This window comes from Hyperoodon ampullatus, assembly GCF_949752795.1.
Source record: "Hyperoodon ampullatus genome assembly, chromosome: 7".
NCBI lineage: Eukaryota > Metazoa > Chordata > Mammalia > Artiodactyla > Ziphiidae > Hyperoodon > Hyperoodon ampullatus.
In genome coordinates, this window is record NC_136920.1 from 116,054,506 (window position 1) to 116,062,853 (window position 8,348).

Sequence of the window (8,348 nt, forward strand, 5' to 3'; positions counted from 1 at the left end):
GTGATGCATGTTGTTAGCTGCTCCCCAAATCACTCTTCCCCACCCGTTTCCTGTGATCAGGTCTTTCCCGAAACATGACTCACAATCAGTCAAGTCACAGAACCTAAGGGGCACCCAGCAGAAAAATTCCAACCCTTGCTTCTCAGGAGCTCTGCGGTCTACCTGCCAGGTAAACTTAACTCACCTGGGACAAGGTGGCCATCCCTTGTTTCACATCAACATGATCTCAGGCACAAACCTCCTTTTTTTCCATATGGTCTTTAAGTTACTTGTTGAAACAACTGTACAAATATGACAAAGGTATAAAATCAGGCATCTTCTGCCCCCAGCGCCTACTAATACATGATGTTCTGCCACTTTGATGATAAAGATAGAACATTTCAACGTTCTGCTGCCCTCATTATTTGTCATTTTTGTTGATATTTCTATTGAATACATCTTTCAATATTTTAACAATGGAACATTTATTTAGGTTGCTCCAGACCCAGCCTTTAGTGGTAAGGGATTTGTTGTTATATTTCTATTATGTTTCCTTTAAAAACCATTATCCTATTTAAATAGATTAAGTCAATTCTATAGGCATTTATCTTATGATATTCATGAAATTAATACATAGAGGGCAGTAGTACAAGTTGATCACACTTGAGAACCTCTAGTAGCACAGTTAAGTGTAAATATTATCTACATGTAAACCAAAGTACATGCCGAGTGAGAGTCTCCTACCCTTTTCACTCTGTGCCCCTCAAGCCTGTGAGAAACGGAATATTTCTTGCCATCTCAGTAAACAAAGGATGTCACAGTCATCAGCCCTTGCAGCCCTCCAGTGTGAGCCGCGAGCCCTGAGGATCTCAGGATATGCAAATACAGAATGCAGGCCCCAGAGCGCTGAGGTGCATATGAAAGGAAGGAATTCAGTGAGCAGAGACTCTGGCACCGTCGCATAGAAAGAAAAGCGCTGCATTCCTCACGTTGGGAGAGCCGGTTTTCCTTAGTTAACAATCACCTGCTGATGGTCCACATTACCTGCGCCAGTGCCCTGCCCTATCCCCTCCCCCCGGTACTTTAGCTCAGGGAGGAAGGGGGGCAGAGGGACTCCGCTGAATAAGGGGCCTGCGCGCCTCGGGAGGAGTTTTTAGCCGCCTTCCCCGCAGTCGGGGGGAGGCGCGCTGACGCTGCGGCCGGGCCCTGCGCCTCCCTTGCCCCGTTTCCCCTCAGGACACTCAGGCCGACCCCCTCCCCACGCCCCCCAGGCCCCACGAGCCAGGCCGAGGGCAGGGCCGAGAGGAGGGACCGAAGTTCCCGGGACCAGACGGTGGGGGCCGCCCTTTCTGCACAGCAGCGGCGGGTGGCAGCGAACCCCTGCCCCTCAGAAGCTGGTCTTGCGCTGCCGCCCGGGCACCGGACCAGGCGGAGGGTCGGCGCCCGCTTACCCGGCCCGCCGTCCGCACGACTGTCGCGGCTTCGGCCGCCGGGGCCCCTCCAGAGCCGGCAGCGTCAGTGAGGCCGCCCTCGCCGCGGGCTCCGGGGCAGTTCCGTGAAGGCGGAGGGAAGAGACCCCGAGCCGGGAGCTCCAGCTCTGCGGAAACGCGGGCTCCGTTCTGGGCGCAGCGGGTGGGACCGCTCTGCCCCGAGGTCTTCTGGGAGGGACGGAGGCGCCGGGGGAGGGAGCCGCCAGGAGCGCAGGGCCCCGTCGGGGGTCCTGGAGGGGCGGCCCGGCCTGAGGGCCCCGCCCACTGTGACCGCAGCCCAGGCATTTTTCCTGGAGTCCTACACTACAAAGTTAGAAAGATACACGGTCTATAGTAAATATTCACAAATGATTGTTGCTGCTGTGCTTACCATCCTATTAAAGGTGTAAAATCCATAAAACACTTCAAGTTCAAAATTAAATATGAATTTTTACCTTTCTAATTATGTCTCTGCTATTCACAATTGTCGTTAATGAATCAGAGACTGTGGCATCACTAGTTAAAAATGAGCTTGTTAAAAAAATAGAACTCAGGCCCACCGGACCTACTGAATCACAATCTGAACTTTTACAGTCTCCCCAGTGTACTTGTGTACCCATGAATAGCTGAAAGGTACATTCCTGCCTCGACGTGTCTCTTCTGTCTGAGAAATACACACATTTTATCCAATTTAATATAAATAAAACACTCAAAAATGCATATGCCTGTGTTGAAACCATCATTTTAACATTTCTTTTCCAGATAAGTATAGTCTCTATGTTGGTTTTGTGGATCACATGCCACACTCTTTTCTTGTAGTTAGAAATAAGATAGAGAAACTTACTTTGTAAAAAATATATATATATATATATATATATATATATATATATATATATATTAGTGGATAATTGAAGACACTCTTCTAAATTAAAACCAGTTCTCTTAACTTGCTGTTTTCTTCTTGGGTCACATTATGAACTCTTCCCGTGGCCAGACGGCATGTGTACTTTTAATTTCAGGGACTGCTGACATTCCAGGATATGGCCATAGATTTCTCTCAAGAGGAGTGAGAATGCCTGGACTAAGATCAGTGGAAATTGTACAGGGATGTGATGTTAGACAAGTATAGGAACCTGCTCTCCTTGGGTGAGGATACCTTCCTTCCAGAATTCCTTATCCAGCCACAGGGTTTAGAGTCCTTCATTTGTAGAATGTCTCCTGGAATCTTCTTCCTACAATAGGGTTCCAGATTGCAACGTTTCAGGAAAGATTGGAAGTTTGTGGGTATAATTTATCTTATTCTTTTAAAATTGCAGCCTCCCTCAACCACATAGCACAGGGAGAGCAGCTTGGTGCTTTGTGACCACCTAGAGGGGTGGGATAGGGAGGATGGGAGGCAGGGAGATGCAAGACGGAAGAAATATGGGAACATATGTATATGTATAACTGATTCACTTTGTTATACAGCAGAAAATAACACATCATTGTAAAGCAATTATACTCCAATAAAGATGTTAAAAAATAAAATAATAAAATAAAATTGCAGCCTCCCTTTTAATATACTTTGTAACTGCTTGGGCTGTGTCTATATGAACTGTGTACTATATGCTTCTGTTATAGTCCTTACAATGTTTTATTGTCTTATTTTCTTTTTTTTTTTCAGCAGCATATTTTTTTATTTTTCTATAACTGCTTTTATTTTTTTTAATTAATTTTTTATTTTATATTGGAGTATAGTTGATTTACAGTGTTGTGTTAGTTTCAAGTGCACAGCAAAATGATACAGCCACACACATACGTATATCCATTATTTTTCAGATTCCTCTCTCATATAGGCCATTACAGAATATTGAGAAGAGCTCCGTTCGCCACGGAGTAGGTCCCTGCTGATCATCCAGTCTACATACAGCAGTGTGCATATGTTAATCCCAACTTATCCCTCCTCCCCACCCCTCCCCTTTGGCAACCACAAACCTGCCCCTGAAGTCTGTGAGTCTGTTTCTGTTTTGCAGATAAGCCCATCTGTATCATTTTTTTAGATTCCACATATAAGTGATAATCATATGACATTTGTCTTTCTCTGTCTGACCTACTTCACTTAGTATGATAATCTCTGTGTCCATCCATGTTGCTGCAAATGGCATTATTTCGTTCTTTTTAAATGGCTGAATAATATTCCATTGTATATACATACCATATCTTCTTTATCCATTCCTCTGTTGATGGACATTTAGGTTGCTTCCATGTCTTGGCTATTGTAAATAGTGCTGCAGTGAAAGCTGGGGTGCATGTATCTTTTTGAATTATGCTTTTCTTGGGATATACATCCAGGAGTGGGTTTGCTGAATCATATGGTAACTTTTTTTTTTTTTTATTAGTTTCTGCTTTATAACAAAGTGAATCAGTCATACATATACATCTGTTCCCACATCCCTTCCCTGCTGCGTCTCCCTCCCTCCCACCCTCCACATCCCACCCCTCCAGGCGGTCACAAAGCACCGAGCTGATCTCCCTGTGCTCTGTGGCTGCTTCCCACTATCTATCTACCTTACGTTTGGTAGTGTATATATGTCCATGCCTCTCTTTCCCTTTGTCACAGCTTACCCTTCCCCTTCCCCATATCCTCAAGTCCATTCTCAAGTAGGTCTGTGTCTTTATTCCCGTTTTACCCCTAGGTTCTTCATGACATTTTTTTTTTTAAATTCCATATATATGTGTTAGCATACGGTATTTGTCTTTCTCTTTCTGACTTACTTCACTCTGTATGACAGACTCTAGGTCTATCCACCTCATTACAAATAGCTCAGTTTCGTTTCTTTTTATGGCTGAGTAATATTCCATTGTATATATGTGCCATATCTTCTTTATCCATTCATCCGATGATGGACACTTAGGTTGTTTCCAGCTCCGGGCTATTGTGAATAGAGCTGCAATGAACATTTTGGTACATGTCTCTTTTTGAATTATGGTTTTCTCAGGGTATATGCCTAGTAGTGGGATTGCTGGGTCATATGGTAGTTCTATTTTTAGTTTTTTAAGGAACCTCCATACTGTTCTCCATAGTGGCTGTACCAATTCACATTCCCACCAGCAGTGCAAGAGTGTTCCCTTTTCTCCACACCCTCTCCAGCATTTATTGTTTCTAGATTTCTTGATGATGGCCATTCTGACTGGTGTGAGATGATATCTCATTGTAGTTTTGATTTGCATTTCTCTAATGATTAATGATGTTGAGCATTCTTTCATGTGTCTGTTGGCAGTCTGTATATCTTCTTTGGAGAAATGCCTATTTAAGTCTTCTGCCCATTTTTGGATTGGGTTGTTTGTTTTTTTGCTATTGAGCTGCATGAGCTGTTTATAAATTTTGGAGATTAATCCTTTGTCAGTTGCTTCATTTGCAAATATTTTCTCCCATTCTGAGGGTTGTCTTTTGGTCTTGTTTATGGTTTCCTTTGCTGTGCAAAAGCTTTGAAGTTTCATTAGGTCCCATTTGTTTATCTTTGTTTTTATTTCCATTTCTCTAGGAGGTGGGTCCAAAAGGATCTTGCTGTGATTTATGTCATAGAGTGTTCTACCTATGTTTTCCTCTAAGAGTTTGATAGTTTCTGGCCTTACATTTAGGTCTTTAATCCATTTTGAGCTTATTTTTGTGTATGGTGTTAGGGAATGATCTAATCTCATACTTTTACATGTCCCTGTCCAGTTTTCCCAGCACCACTTATTGAAGAGGCTGTCCTTTCTCCACTGTACATTCCTGCCTCCTTTATCAAAGATAAGTTGGCCATATGTGCGTGGGTTTATCTCTGGGCTTTCTATCCTGATCCACTGATCTATCTTTCTGTTTTTATGCCAGTACCACACTGTCTTAATTACTGTAGCTTTGTAGTATAGTCTGAAGTCAGGCAGCCTGATTCCTCCAGCTCCGTTTTTCGTTCTCAAGATTGCTTTGGCTATTCGGGGTCTTTTGTTTTTCCAAACAAATTTTGAAATTTTTTGTTCTACTTCTGTGAAAAATGCCAGTGGTAGTTTGATAGGGATTGCATTGAATCTGTAGATTGCTTTGGGTAGTAGAGTCATTTTCACAATATTGATTCTTCCAATCCAGGAGCATGGTATATCTCTCCATCTATTTATATCATCTTTAATTTCTTTCATCAGTGTCTTATAATTTTCTGCATACAGGTCTTTTGTCTCCTTAGGTAGGTTTATTCCTAGATATTTTATTCTTTTTGTTGCAATGGTAAATGGGAGTGTTTTCTTGATTTCATTTTCAGATTTTTCATCATTAGTGCACATGAATGCCAGAGATTTCTGTGCATTAATTTTGTATCCTGCTACTTTACCAAATTCATTGATTAGCTCTAGTAGTTTTTCGGTAGCATCTTTAGGATTCTCTATGTATAGTATCATGTCATCTGCAAACAGTGACAGCTTTACTTCTTCTTTTCCAATTTGGATTCCTTTTATTTCCTTTTCTTCTCTGATTGCTGTGGCTAAAACTTCCAAAACTATGTTGAATAAGAGTGCTGAGAGTGGGCAGCCTTGTCTTGTTCCTGATCTTAGTGGAAATGGTTTCAGTTTTTCACCATTGAGGACAGTGTTGGCTGTGGGTTTGTCATATATGGCCTTTATTATGTTGAGGAAAGTTCCCTCTATGCCTACTTTCTGCAGGGTTTTTATCATAAATGGGTGTTGAATTTTGTCGAAAGCTTTCTCTGCATCTATTGAGATGATCATATGGTTTTTCTCCTTCAACTTGTTAATATGGTGTATCACATTGATTGATTTGCGTATATTGAAGAATCCTTGCATTCCTGGAATAAACCCCACTTGATCATGGTGTATGATCCTTTTAATGTGCTGTTGGATTCTGTTTGCTAGTATTTTGTTGAGGATTTTTGCATCTATGTTCATCAGTGATATTGGCCTGTAGTTTTCTTTCTTTGTGACATCCTTGCCTGGTTTTGGTATCAAGGTGATGGTGGCCTTGTAGAATGAGTTTGGGAGTGTTCCTTCCTCTGATATTGTTTGGAAGAGTTTGAGAAGGATGGGTGTTAGCTCTTCTCTAAATGTTTGATAGAATTCACCTGTGAAGCCATCTGGTCCTGGGCTTTTGTTTGATGGAAGATTTTTAATCACAGTTTCAATTTCAGTGCTTGTGATTGGTCTATTCATATTTTCTATTTCTTCCTGAGTCAGTCTTGGTAGGTTGTGCATTTCTAAGAATTTGTCCATTTCTTCCAGGTTGTCCATTTTATTGGCATAGAGTTGCTTATAGTAATCTCTCATGATCTTTTGTATTTCTGCAGTGTCAGTTGTTACTTCTCCTTTTTCATTTCTAATTCTACTGATTTGAGTCTTCTCCCTTCTTTTCTTGATGAGTCTGGCTAATGGTTTGTCAATTTTGTTTATCTTCTCAAAGAACCAGCTTTTAGTTTGGTTGATCTTTGCTATCGTTTCCTTCATTTCTTTTTCATTTATTTCTGATCTGATCTTTATGATTTCTTTCCTTCTGCTAACTTTGGGGGTTTTTTGTTCTTCTTTCTCTAATTGCTTTAGGTGCAGGGTCAGGTTGTTTACTCGAAATGTTTCCTGTTTCTTAAGGTGGGATTGTATTGCTATAAACTTCCCCCTTAGAACTGCTTTTGCTGCGTCCCATAGGTTTTGGGTCGTCGTGTCTCCATTGTCATTTGTTTCTAAGTATTTCTTAATTTCCTCTTTGATTTCTTCAGTGATCACTTCATTATTGAGTAGTGTATTGTTTAGCCTCCATGTGTTTGTATTTTTTACAGATCTTTTCCTGTAATTGATGTCTAGTCTCATAGCATTGTGGTCGGAAAAGATACTTGATACAATTTCAATTTTCTTAAATTTACCAAGGCTTGATTTGTGACCCAAGATATGATCTATCCTGGAGAATGTTCCATGAGCACTTGAGAAAAATGTGTATTCTGTTGTTTTGGGGTGGAATGTCCTATAAATATCAATTAAGTCCATCTTGTTTAATGTATCATTTAAAGCTTGTGTTTCCTTATTTATTTTCATTTTGGATGATCTGTCCATTGGTGAAAGTGGGGTGTTAAAGTCCCCTACTATGATTGTGTTACTGTCGATTTCCCCTTTTATGGCTGTTAGTATTTGCCTTATGTATTGAGGTGCTCCTATGTTGGGTGCATAAATATTTACAATTGTTATATCTTCTTCTTGGATCGATCCCTTTATCATTATGTAGTGTCCTTCTTTGTCTCTTCTAATAGTCTTTATTTTAAAGTCTATTTTGTCTGATATAAGAATTGCTACTCCAGCTTTCTTTTGATTTCCATTTGCATGGAATATCTTTTTCCATCCCCTTACTTTCAATCTGTATGTGTCTCTAGGTCTGAAGTGGGTCTCTTGTAGACAGCATATATATGGGTCTTGTTTTTGTATCCATTCAGCCACTCTGTGTCTTTTGGTGGGAGCATTTAGTCCATTTACATTTAAGGTAATTATTGATATGTATGTTCCTATTCCCATTTCCTTAATGGCTTTGGGTTCGTTTTTGTAGGTATAGTCCTTCTGTTGTGTTTCTTGCCTAGAGAAGTTCCTTTAGCATTTGTTGTAAAGCTGGTTTGGTGGTGCTGAACTCTCTCAGCTTTTCCTTGTCTGTAAACGTTTTAATTTCTCCATCAAATCTGAATGAGATCCTTGCTGGGTAGAGTAATCTTGGTTGCAGGTTTCTCTCCTTCATCACTTTAATTATGTCCTGCCACTCCCTTCTGGCTTGTAGAGTTTCTGCTGAGAGATCAGCTGTTAACCTGATGGGGATTCCCTTGTGTGTTATTTGTTGTTTTTCCCTTGCTGCTTTTAATATGATATTTTTGTGTTTAATTTTTGACAGTTTGATTAATATGTGTCTTG